Source organism: Saimiri boliviensis, chromosome 7 (assembly GCF_048565385.1).
Source record: "Saimiri boliviensis isolate mSaiBol1 chromosome 7, mSaiBol1.pri, whole genome shotgun sequence".
Classification (NCBI taxonomy): domain Eukaryota; kingdom Metazoa; phylum Chordata; class Mammalia; order Primates; family Cebidae; genus Saimiri; species Saimiri boliviensis.
The window spans coordinates 69,641,811-69,653,981 of NC_133455.1; the positions used below are offsets into that span (position 1 = coordinate 69,641,811).

Sequence of the window (12,171 nt, forward strand, 5' to 3'; positions counted from 1 at the left end):
TAATAAAGGTATCCCTATTATAATAATACATAGTGAGGGGTAGGATGAGATACTGTCCGTAGTGTGCTGAGCACCTCTTAAACACTTGCAACTGTTTTCTCCTTTGATTCTTGAAAAAAAAAAAAAAAAAAAAAAAAAAAAGGGACGATGAATGGGGATTTCAGTGCTTTCAGAATTTGGGGGGAAGTTGTCTACAGAAGCACAGCCCCTGCCTCTTTTCAGCCAGGTCCTGCTTCTCCACAGCTTTGTCGGATCAGCTATTCTTGATGTCCAGCTGTGTCCTCATCAGCATGGACAATCACCCCGTTCTGCTAATTAACACCGCCCTGTTAATGATTAAATCTAATGACTTTGACTTGAGGGTGGGAGGATGGAAAATTCCCCAGCCACAGGACGGGATGAGGGTAGGTTTCCAGGAATGGGAGGGCAAGGGCCCCTAGGGCTCTGGACCTGTTCCTCTAGGTGACCAGGGAGCAGATGCTTGCTTTTCTCTTGAGGGTGCTCAGCAGGGGAACGTGTATAGGGGGGTCATTTGAAAGTTACAGCCCAGTCCTCCTTCCCTGGTCCTCCCAGGCTTGGGAAAGGGCACTGGGCCCCAGCTCCAGCCCCAGCTCCAGCCCCAGCTCCAGCCCTAGCCTTGCATTCCTCTTGCCAAGGATTAGCCGTTGCCTGTTGCTGTGCTGGAGCATGGGGTGAGAAGTGTGTGAGTTCCTTAGGATGCTGTGACACTCTGTGCCTCTTTCGGCTTCTAGTAACTCCAGGTGTTCCTTGGCTTATGGCAGCATGACTGATTTCTTGATTTCTGCCTCTCTCTTCACATGGTCTTCTTCCCTCATTTTCTTTCTTTTTCTTTTTTTTTTTTTTTTTGAGACAGGGTCTTGCTCTGTGACCCAGGCTGGAGGGCAGTGATGTGATCTTGGCTCGCTGCAATTTCTGCCTCCTGGGTTCACACGATCATCCCATCAGCCTCTCGAGTAGCTGAGACCACAGACGTGTGCCACTACGCGTGGCTACATTTTGTATTTTTAGTAGAGACGGGGCTTCACCGTGTTGGGCAGAGTGGTATTGAACTCCTGACCCCAGATGCCCACCCACCTTGGCCTTCCAGAGTGCTGGGATGACAGGCGTGAGCCACTTCGCCCAGCCCTTCCTCCCTCTAGTGTGTCTGTGACCTCTCCTCTTCTAAGAAGGACACCAGTCATTGGATTTAGGGCCCACCCCAAATCCAGTATTATTTCCTCTTGAAATTGTAATTAATTACATTAGCAAAGACCTTATTTCTGTATTCTGAGGTTTTGGGTGGACATGAACTTTTGGGAGACACTATTCTACCTACTACAGATGTGACAGTGCCTTATGGGGCAGGGAGATGGTGCGTACTCTAAGATGAGGATGATGGGGGGTCCTGCCAGAACAGGCATAGGAGGCCAGTGGGCCCCTGTCTCTCTCCCCTCCCCAAGAAGAGAAGGATGTGTTCAGAACCCCTGGTTGGGGTTGGGCTGGTCTCAGGAGGCCTTAAAGAGGAGGTTCCTGGTGGTGAAGAGGGAGAAGAGATGGGAGCAGGGGTGTTCTAGGCTGCAGAAAAGAAGGCGGGGAGGAGGATTTGGAAGGGACAATCCTGGGTCCCTGTAATTCAGTCCCAGTGGAAGGGGAGCCTGTAACCTGTGTGAGGAACCATCACAACTCGTCGTATGATGAGAAAATGAAGTGGGTTTTGTTTACACAGTCCAAGATGCATTTTGGTTTCATGATGCTTGTTGTTTCTAGCCTTCCTTTATACGTCACTGGAGAGTGGACCCTGGTAAAGTTTTCTTTGCTTCTGGGTGAAAACCCAGGAAAGCCTCTGAACCCTGCTGCTCACTCTCAGGTGAGGGGTAGTCTCTATTCAGAAATTAGAATGACCAGGCAAATATATGAATCAAAACCTGAAGCCATTTAGTGTCCCTTCTCCAGCTGCTGGGCCTGCTCTAGTTGGAAGCTTGCGTGGGAAAGCAGGGAGTGGCTGGCTCTGCTCTGCTTCTCCGGCACGTTCTCCCTCCTGCTCTGCCCCGAGCCTGGCTCTTCCCCGGCTCTCACTAGACGCTGTTTCAGAGTGAGGTGTGCTGGTGAGTGGTGGGGTGGTGCACATCCGATTGGCAGGCGTAGATCAGTTTTGAGATCAGTCGGTGCTCAGCTTCCTCCATCAATGGGTACCATCCTCAGACTCTGTGTTCTCTGGTGATTATTCTCTCATGGGTGTTTTCCAGGGTCCTCAGGGGTCACCTCACCTATGTCTCAGGGTCCTCAGGGGTCACCTCACCTATGGACTCCTTCCTCAGCTGCTAGGGTCCTTTTGTTCCTTGAGGTGACCCTATTGCCCAGGATCCAGGATGGACCCAGGGGAAGGCACCGGTCTCCGCCTCCAGGGGTCCGTAGCTGGTTCTTTCCTGGTTAGGCAAACCCTGTGGCATAGGCTGTCTCAGCTCTGCCAGAATGCCCACATGCCTTCAGTCCTCTCTCTCCTTCTAAACTTCTGAGCAACCCTCAGACTCCACAACACTCTGCTCCCAGTGCTAGGGGCCACAGTCTCAGCCCTTGGGGTAACCCGTGCGGGCATCTCACTGGGTTTGCTCTAAGGGGTTGGCGCCTCTGTCCTTCCTTGGGAGGGAGGGGATGGGGCTCACAGCACAGTTTTCTCCATACATTTCCTCCTCACAGACTCCTCCCTCCTCTCTATGCTACGACCCTCTTTTACATCCTCCATCTGGCTGAGGGGGTCAGAAATTAGTTTAAAAAATTTTTCATATGATGATTTGGTGACTCTGTTTAAAATTTCCTTCGTTATATCTTGGTGCCTGGAAATTATACTTTTATATCCTTTTACAAAAGAAACTGGGTTTAAGACTGTGTCAGGAGGGAAGGGTGTCAGCCTCTACGTCCATACCAGCAGCTTCGCTTCTCTTAGGGAAAGCCAGGCACAAAACAAACGGCCCGGCGGTGGAATGGCCACCAGAGGGCAGCAGATCCTGTTTCAAACCCTGCGTCCCTCGGACTCATGGGTGCTAGATTATTTCATTCAATCTCCAGAGGCCAGGTGCCCCCCAGCTGCTGGGGGTTCAGCTCTCATGGCATCTCAGTCGGTTCTCTGGCATTAGCCCCGCTTCCTGGCTTCCTGCAGTGTAACTACCATTCTTCCTTTTTGAAGTATCAAACATGAATCAGTCTGTGTCTGACGCTAACAGCCGTGTACTAAGCACCAGTGTTGCGATGGGTGTGCGGAGATCAAAGCCATACTCTCTGCCCTGGAGAAGCCCAGCTGGTGAGGGAGACTTGTGAACAGACACTAGGAGCTGCAAAATAGTCACTGGTGTTGTGATGGCAGAAATAAGAACTTTGGGAGCATTGGGGAAGGGGCAGCCTGAAGGAACTAGAGAAGGCTTTGCAGAACAGAGAAAATTGGAGTTAGGCTTTTTTTTTTTTTTTTTTTTTTTAAAGGTTGAGTAGGACTTCAGGGAAGAAGAATGTGAGAATAAGGAGGAAGCAGATTGACAAATTTCTGGTGGACAAGGGAAGTGAAATTAGCAAGGGAGGCGGAGCTAGGGTAGCAAAGAGTGGAGGCAAAAGCTGTGTTTGGAGACTGAGGGGAGACTGGGGTCTTGGGGGAACTTTGGGGAGACCCCTTAACAGAAGAAGAGCTTCCTTTTCCTCTCCCAGTTTCCAGGACGAAGGTCTGAGATTCTGTGGCTGCAAGGATTTTATTGAACTGAGAGGTTATTGGAGGAAATGGAGGAGGATGGGAGCCCTGAACTCTTCAGAGAAGAAATACTTGAAGGATCTGATGTTGTTTAGCTGGGAGAAAAGAAGATTCGATGTCGTCGAGCTGGGCAGGCGAGCTTGGCATAAGAGAGTGAGTGAGAGCATGGGCTTTGAATGGAGTCAGTCGGGCCTTGGAACAAATCCTGACTCTTCCAATACTCCAGTGACCCTGGGCTCATTGATTTGCTTCTCTGATCTAATTTCTTTATCTAAGAAATAGGAATAATAATAATTTCTATATCCTGGAGATGTTTCAAGTATTGAATGGGATAATATACACAAAACTCTTAGCACAACTCTTGGTTAGTTTTCATTAAGTGGTATTATTTATTATTAGAATTGCCTTTAAATGTTTTAAAGGTTGTCATGTGGAAGTAAGAACCGACTTACCTGTGCTGCTCCACCAGGCTGAACAAGTTAGAGGGAGACGGATTTGACTGGCAGGGAGGCAGAATGCCCATGTGAGCCCCTAGAGCCTGGAGGGAGCTGCCTTATGGAGAAGGAGATCTCTGCTGATGAAGGCATTCAAGTAGAAGCCGTCTGGGGGCTCTTTCCAAATCAATGCTCTGGGATCCTGGGTTGTTCTGACATTTTGCACCAGTCTATGAGTGAAAGCTTCTGTGATTCCACTTAGAGGAAAAGGGCCCCTGGGACAGGAGGGAAGGAGCTGCAGTAGAGAGAATCAGTGCTTTGCTAGTCTAGGGCCGGATAATCTGAGGCCTCTGCTGCTCTGTCTCCTTGGGTGAGGGAGGACTTGCGATGGGCTCTGTGGAGGCTGGCCTGGCCCTCTTCCTGTGTTGGAACTCCATATTCGGTGTAGGAAGTTTGGGAGTGAGGGGCGACATTCTTTTTAAAAATAAGATCCTTCCCCACCCCCAATAAGAGAAAGTCCCCATTTTGGAGTCCCCCCTACCTGAACATGTGTTGAGAAGCCCTTTCTGTGATGTAACTTCAGGCCTCCTTATTCCAGGCTTCCTCTGGTGCTGGGTTAGGTTCTGTGGGCAGGTGACCTTGTCCTCACGTCTGCAGGACTTCTGTAGTGGAGGGAGGAGAGCACCGGGCTTTTGAGAGGAAGGCTTCTCAGCCCCTCCCAGCACCCTTTTCTTCTAACCACTCTGGGAAAGGGAGACCCTTCTCTGCTGCCCCTCCCCTGTGCGCATTTCCGTTAGACTGGAGGGCTTTGCTTCCTTCCTCACATGAGGGTGGGTGTCAGAGTGAATCTTTCTAGCCTCTCTCTGTTCCTTACCGACTTGCTGTTTTCTAGAAAAAAAAAAAAAAAGCAGCTAATTTTACTGATCGCTCATTCATTTATTCAATTCATTCATGAATTCAGTTCAGATTCATTCGTTGAACTTGCTTTGCCCGGTAATTACTGTTCAAAGTACTGGAGAGAAGACGGGAAATAGTAATGAGTGACGTGTTCCCGGGTTTCATGGAGCTTACATTTTTGTGAGGTAAAAAGTATATAAACAAGTAAATAAATGTCTAAATAAGAAAATTTCAGAGCCTAGGAAATGCACTGAGGGGAATAAATGAGGCGAGGTGACAGAAGAAACGGGGAGGGTGGGTGAGGGTGGCCCGGGAAGCTCTCTGCGAAGATGACATTTGAACCAAGACCTGACGGGTGGAAGGGAGCCAGCCATGCGGACAGCAAGAGGAAGCGAATTCTAAGCAGAGTGATCAAGGATGAAAATGGGAAAGATGCTGGTGTGTCCGAGGACCGTGAAAGACGCCAGCGCGGTCACACTGCATTGGGCAGGAGAGTGGAATAAGATGAGCTTGGGGGGATATTTGGAAGCCAGACCACACAGGGCCTTGTAGACCCTGGTAAAAAGTTTGGATTTTATTTGAAGTGTGATGGGAACCACCTGATAATTTTAAAGAGCAGACATGATCTGATATATACTTGGAAAGATCGCTTGTCTAGTTCCTGATGGAGCCTGGATTGTAAGGGGTTTCAGTGGAGGCAGCCAGTTTACTCAGAAAGCTGAGGTTTGGGTGATACACCGCGGCAGTGGAAACAGGATAGTGGCAGAGAAATGGGGAGGGAGAGGCAAAGTCAGGATATATTTTAGAGACAGAATCTATAGCCTGGTTGCTGAATTGATTGTGGGGATTGAGGGAAAGGCAGAAATCAAGATTGACTCTTAGGTTTTTGGTGGTGATATTTAATGAGACAGAAAGATGAGGTGAGAGGTATAGGAAGGCACTGGTTCAGGTTCAAGATTGCAATGCCATGGCTTAAACAGAACAGAAGTTAGACAGAGCTAACATGGTGGCCGCACAATATTCTGGACCTTCTATCTCCTTACCCTTTCTTTTCAATATGTAGCTTCTGTTTAGTGGCATAGAGGGCTGCTGCAGCTCCCATGCGTTTATCTCATTCCAGCCAGCAGGAAGAACTTAGAAAGGAGAAAGGGAGGACTCACTCTTGCTGTCAAGGGCACCACTCATAATTTGCCCTTATCATATTTGTTCATATCCTCCTGGCCAAAATCTAGTCACATGGCCACATCTGTCTGTAAGGAGCTTGGGGAACGTAGTCATTAGTTACATGGAGAAAACGACAGGGTCAGCGAATCGAAGGTCTGGATCAGGTCGAAGAACCGCTCCAACTGGACTTCTACCGTACTGCAGCTGGAAGGGCAGGAAGTTGTGGGCAGAGGTGGGACTGTTGCATTTAGGATTTTGGAAGTGGCTGTAGTGAGGCATAGGCCGAGGTACAAAGGTAAGGACTGAAAAGCCAGAGTGTCGGGAGGTCATCGGCATGAACACTGACTGTCCTCAAGAATAAGGACAGGAGCTACGGGGAGGAAAAGACCAGGTGCGGAGGTAAGGGGCTCTCTCTAAGGAAGGGGGCAGCATATGTTCTGAGTGTCAAAGGAGGGAAGATTTTGGAGTGGGAAGGAAGAGGAATGGTTTAGAAGCAGCAGTGGAGAACAAGGAGGAATCTCTTTCTTCCTGCCTTCTGGTTCGGAGGCAATTGGTGGCTAAAGGAGAAAGCAGTTCCCATGTGAGCATGTAAGAGAGGTTGTGAGATTCTCAGAAAATCTGAAATTCTTTTTTTTTTTTTTTTTTTTTTTGAGACAGAGTTTCGCTCTTGTTACCCAGGCTGGAGTGCAATGGCGCGATCTCGGGTCACTGCAACCTCCGCCTCCTGGGTTCAAGCAATTCTCCTGCCTCAGCCTCCTGAGTAGCTGGGACTATAGGCACGCGCCACCATGCCCAGCTAATTTTTTGTATTTTTAGTAGAGACGGGGTTTCACCATGTTGACCAGGATGGTCTCGATCTCTTGACCTCGTGATCCACCCGCCTCGGCCTCCCAAAGTGCTAGGATTACAGGCGTGAGCCACCGTGCCCGGATTTTTTTTTTTTTTTTTTTTTAAAGGGACAGGTTCTTATTCTTACCCAGGCTGGAGTGCAAGTGGCATGATTGTAACTCACTGCAGCCTTGAATTCCTGGGCTCAAGTGATCCTCCTGCCTCAGCCTCTGACGCAGCTGGGGCTACCGGCATGTGCCACCATGGCCAGCTAATTGTTTTTATTTTAGGGTCTTGCTATGTTGCCCAGTCTGGTCTTGAAAACTAGGCCTCAAGTGATTCTCCCACCTGGGCCTCCCAAAGTGCCAGAATTACAGGCATGAGCCACACACCTGGCTTGAAAATGTTATTTTCGATTAGGCAATGTCAGTTGAAAGATGGGAGAAGAATGAAAAAAAAAAGGAAGATTAAGCAATAGAGAGAATATTCAAAACAAGACATTGGGAATATCAAGGCATTTACTGATCACAAATCAGGAGTTCTAGAGGGCATGGTAAAAGGGTTTGGCAGAGAGAGACTGGGCAGAGAGAACTGGGCTGGATTTGGGGCTGACAGAGCCAAACAGGGTTGGGGTTCTGGGTGACAAATACATCTGGAAGCTTTGGCTTGGCCCTGGCGGTGACTGCGGTCAACAGAGAGACAGGACACAAGGGTCTCGGTTGTCCACCTTTCTCCAGGAGGGATCGGGACAAGGAATAGACCTCAGTGCTGTGGTTTCAAAGGTCTTTGGCGACTGATTCCTGTGGCTTAAGGGGCCTGTGAGTGGTGGTTTATCCCGCGCGAGCAGGAGATGTGTGGGAACAGAGTAACTAAGGGCCCCACAGAGATGTCCACATCTGAAATCACAGAACCTCTATTACATTGGCAATAGAGAATTGAGGTTGCAGATTGAACTGAAGTTGCTAATCAGCTGTTTTTCTTTTTTCTTTTCTTTTCTTTTCTTTTTTTTTTTTGAGAGGGAATCGCACTCTGTCAAAAGTGCAATGGCATGGCCTTGGCTCACTGCAACCTCCGACTCCTGGGTTCAAGTGCTTCTCTCACTTGTCTCCTAAGAAGCTGGGACTACGGACATCTGCCACCACACCTGGCTAATTTTTGTATTTTTAGTAGAGATGGGGTTTCACTATGTTGGCCAGCTGGTCTTGAACTCCTGACCTCACGATCTGTCCACCTCAGCCTCCCAAAATGTTGGGATTACAGGTGTGGGCCGCTGCACCCAGCTTCAGCTGGTCTTACAATAGGGAAATTATCCTAGATTATCTGGGTGGGTGAAGTGTAATCTCAAGCATCCTTAAATGTGGACAAAGGACTCCAAAGAGAGAAGCAGATTGATGGCAGTGTGAGCAGACTTGGCGGGATGGGGCTGGCTTTGAAAATGGAGGAATGGGGCCATGGGCCAAAGACTGTGGACAGCTTCTAGAAGCCGGTAAGGGCAAGGAAATGAATTCTCCCCTAGAGCCTCCAGAAAGGAACGCAGCCCTGCTGACACGCCTTGGTTTTAGCCCAGGGAGACCCATCTGGAACTCCTGAATTACAGAATTGTAAGATAATAAGTGTGGGTTGTTTTAAGCTGGTAAATGTGCGGTAATTTGTAATTAGAAAATAATATGAGGTGAAAGGCTGTCTTCTGGGTGACTGCTCCTTCCCGCAGGGTGAGATGCTATGACAGCTGGTGAGACAGAACATTTATTACACCACGTTTCACCAGGGGGTCGAGTTAATGCACCAACAGGCATGTTCCTCAGCAGCTTGGCCTCTTTCTCTCCTTCCCTCTCTCATGAGCATACACACTTGGACAGGGCTTCGCCTCCCTACCTCTGCTCTGGAGGATGCCTGCTGTTTCTCTCTCTGTTGAGCAGCTCAGGCAGCAGGACAGAGAGAAGGCCCCTTCTGGGCTTGTGTCTCGACTAGCGTTCCCCAGCTCAGCCTTGCCAGAGAGGTCAGAGTGCTGTGGGTTCTCTGGCACTTGTCTGGCCATTAACGAAACTGAAGCTTTGGTCTCCTTTTTGCTCCCTGTTCTCTGGACACCTTCTCCATTGGCCGGACTCAGAGGGGCAGAGGGATGGCATGCTGGTGGCCCTCCCTGGAGCTGGGATGGCGAAGTCAGGATACATTTTAGAGACAGAATCTATAGCCTTGTTGGTGAATTGATTGTAGAGATTGAAGGAAAGGCAGAAATCAAGACTGACTCTTAGGTTTTTGGTTTGAGTAACTGAGTATCTGGTGGTGATATTTAACGAGATGGAAGATGAGGTGGAGAGGTATAGGAAGGCACTGGTTCAGGGGTAGTAACAAGATTGCAATGCTGGGGCCGGGCGCGGTGGCTCAAGCCTATAATCCCAGCACTTTGGGAGGCCGAGGCGGGTGGATCACAAGGTCAAGAGATCGAGACCATCCTGGGCAACATGGTGAAACCCCGTCTCTACTAAAAATACAAAAATCAGCTGGGCATGGTGGCGCGTGCCTGTAATCCCAGCTACTCAGGAGGCTGAGGCAGGAGAATTGCCTGAACCCAGGAGGCGGAGGTTGCGGTGAGCCGAGATCGTGCCATTGCACTCCAGCCTGGGTAACAAAAGCAAAACTCCATCTCAAAAAAAAAAAAAAAAGATTGCAATGCCATGGCTTAAACAGAACGGAAGTTAGACAGAGGTAATATGGTGGCCTTGGGGGACCCGGATTCAGTTAACAGCAAAGGCACTAAAGGTAACTCTGACCTGCAGCTGCGTGGTGCAGCTGAGGCTGGAATGAGAGTTTTCTAATTCCACTTGGGTACAGAGCATAAGGCTGTGAAACTTTGGCTTCAGATGACGTGTGCTAATGTTTCGTAGGTGATGCTAGGGTGGCTGTCCCAGTTCTTGATTGTCTACTTTGGTTTTGTTGTTCTCTTTTCTGAGTTTTCATTTAACATTTTTCTCCTGTTCTTTTTTTCTCACCCACAGACGCAGTTCCCAGCGTCTCCTTTGTTTTGAACTGCATTTCAGGTGGCAGAAGGACATGGGAGGGGTTTTGTTTATGGCCCGATCACAGGCTCCTGAGGTTATTTCCTACCATGTCGTCTGAGAGTGGCTTGGGGCTGTACATTTATGAAGCTCCAGCTAGGGTTTCAGATTTCAGAGGCCCACTGTGGGATTAACCACAGAGGTGTGGTCGACTTCATGCAGATAAAGATAGCAAGATCCCGTATGCGGAGGAAATGTGGTTGTGGGTGAAAGTGAAGAAAACTCAGTGAAATTACCATAGACTTGAAGAGTACGAGAGAAATGAACAAGTCCTGTGCCAGGAACACTCTTTAGAAATCCTGTTTTCCTAAAGAATCAAGGAAACGTGGGGTTCATATAAGATACAAGTCTTGGTCTTATAGTGAGAAAAGTCAGAGAGAAAGGGAAAAGAAAAAAGAGGGTAGTTCTGTTGATTGAGTTGGGAGAAAAGATGAGATTTTCTCGGGTGAAAGTTTGAGTTCATAGAGCCCATGCTTGAGATATGTTAAAAGAGAAGGGAACTGTCTCCATTCCTAAGTAGTTTCAAGGATGGAACTAGAAAAGAGCAGAACATTTATTTATTTCTAGTTCAGGGAGGGTGAGTGGGGCCTGGAGAGATTTAACAATGATGCAAAACAGTTTGAGGCCACTAGAGGGAGCGTGGATCCAGTCACTTGCACAGAGTGAGCGAGAAGAGGACCAGGTTTAGTGGTGAAAGGTTACTAGGTAACGTAAGTTTCCAAGAATGCACTTTTTTTTTTTTTTTTAAATGGGGCTTGGGGGCTGTTATCACCCATGCCCTGAGGAAGCATGCCACAGAATTACTGAGAAGATGAAATACACTCTAAAGGGAATTCATGGGTGAAATAAATAGATCTAGTCACATATGAGAGTCTGTTTTTCAACAGTTTTTAATTTTCTAATTGACAAATCACAGTTGTATACATTTATGGGGTACAATGTGATGTTTTGATATATGTATGCATTGTGGTATTATTGAATCAAGCTTAAATTTCTAAATATACTAAGATGATAGAAATATCTTAAGCCCCCTCTTTGAAAGCAGATGCAGAATTCGCGTCCCCACCCTCTGACGGCAAACTTAATGCCAAAATTAGTCACTCCCACTTGTGAAGTCGAGGCTTTCTCTCTTCTTGCAGATACCACTTAGTTTCTGCCATAGCATGATCCTGGCGTTAGCCATGGGATTCCTGTACAGCTCGAGTGCCCCCTGTGTCTTTCGAGCCATGAGGAAGAGACTGTCATTGAGATGCCTTGCCTTCACCTCTTCCATTGCAACTGAACCTTCCCTGGCTAAGCAAGACAAATTCCTGTCCCCTGTGCTGCCGTGAGCTGCTCACCGCTGATGACATGAAGGAGGAGCACAGATGCGATGAGGCCCACAGCAGCAGAGGAAGAGCGGCTGGAGAACTTCCATGGAGCCAGGCACACCTGTGGCCCTGCTGCTGAGCCCTGGCCCTCCATGACATCTTTCTCCTGCGCCTTGAACCTGTGTAAAAGGTTTTTTCTTCTACCTTCTACCCCTCCAAAGAAAAAAAAAACAACAACAACTTAAAAACCTCACAAAAAACCATGCGCTAGGGCCTGGGCATGTAATTGCTCTGAGGCCTGAGAATGTGCTTGTGTTTTTGAGTTTGGTTGGTGTGGAGCTGGTGCATGGTATTTCATGTATCCTAGTTACTCTGACTTTGAGAAGGAGGGAACCGCCGGGTGTGGTGGCTCACACCTGTAATCCCAGCACTTTGGGAGGCCAAGGCGGGTGGATCACGAGGTCAAGAGATCGAGACCATCCTGGCCAACATAGTGAAACCCCGTCTCTACTAAAATATAAAAATTAGCTGGATGTGGTGGCGCGCATCTGTAGTCCCAGCTACTTTGGAGGCTGAGGCAGGAGAATTGCTTGAACCCGGGAAGTGGAAGTTGCAGTGAGCCGAGATCATACCACTGCACTCCAGCCTGGCGCCTGGGGACAGAGCAAAACTCTGGTCCCCCCTGCCAAAAAAAAAAAAAAAAAGGAAAAAGAGGGACCCATGGGCTCCTTGGGGTTGGATTAAGT

General features: G+C 48.4%; 1 long non-coding RNA gene across 1 annotated transcript in view; it reads left to right on the forward strand.

Moving 5' to 3' along the window:
- Positions 1 to 3,635: 3,635 nt before the first annotated feature.
- Positions 3,636 to 12,171, forward strand: part of LOC141585001 (uncharacterized) — a 180,145-nt gene continuing 171,609 nt past the window's right edge. The window contains exon 1 of the long non-coding RNA XR_012518281.1: positions 3,636 to 3,886. This is a non-coding gene — a long non-coding RNA (uncharacterized LOC141585001). The remainder of the gene's footprint in view (positions 3,887 to 12,171) is intronic.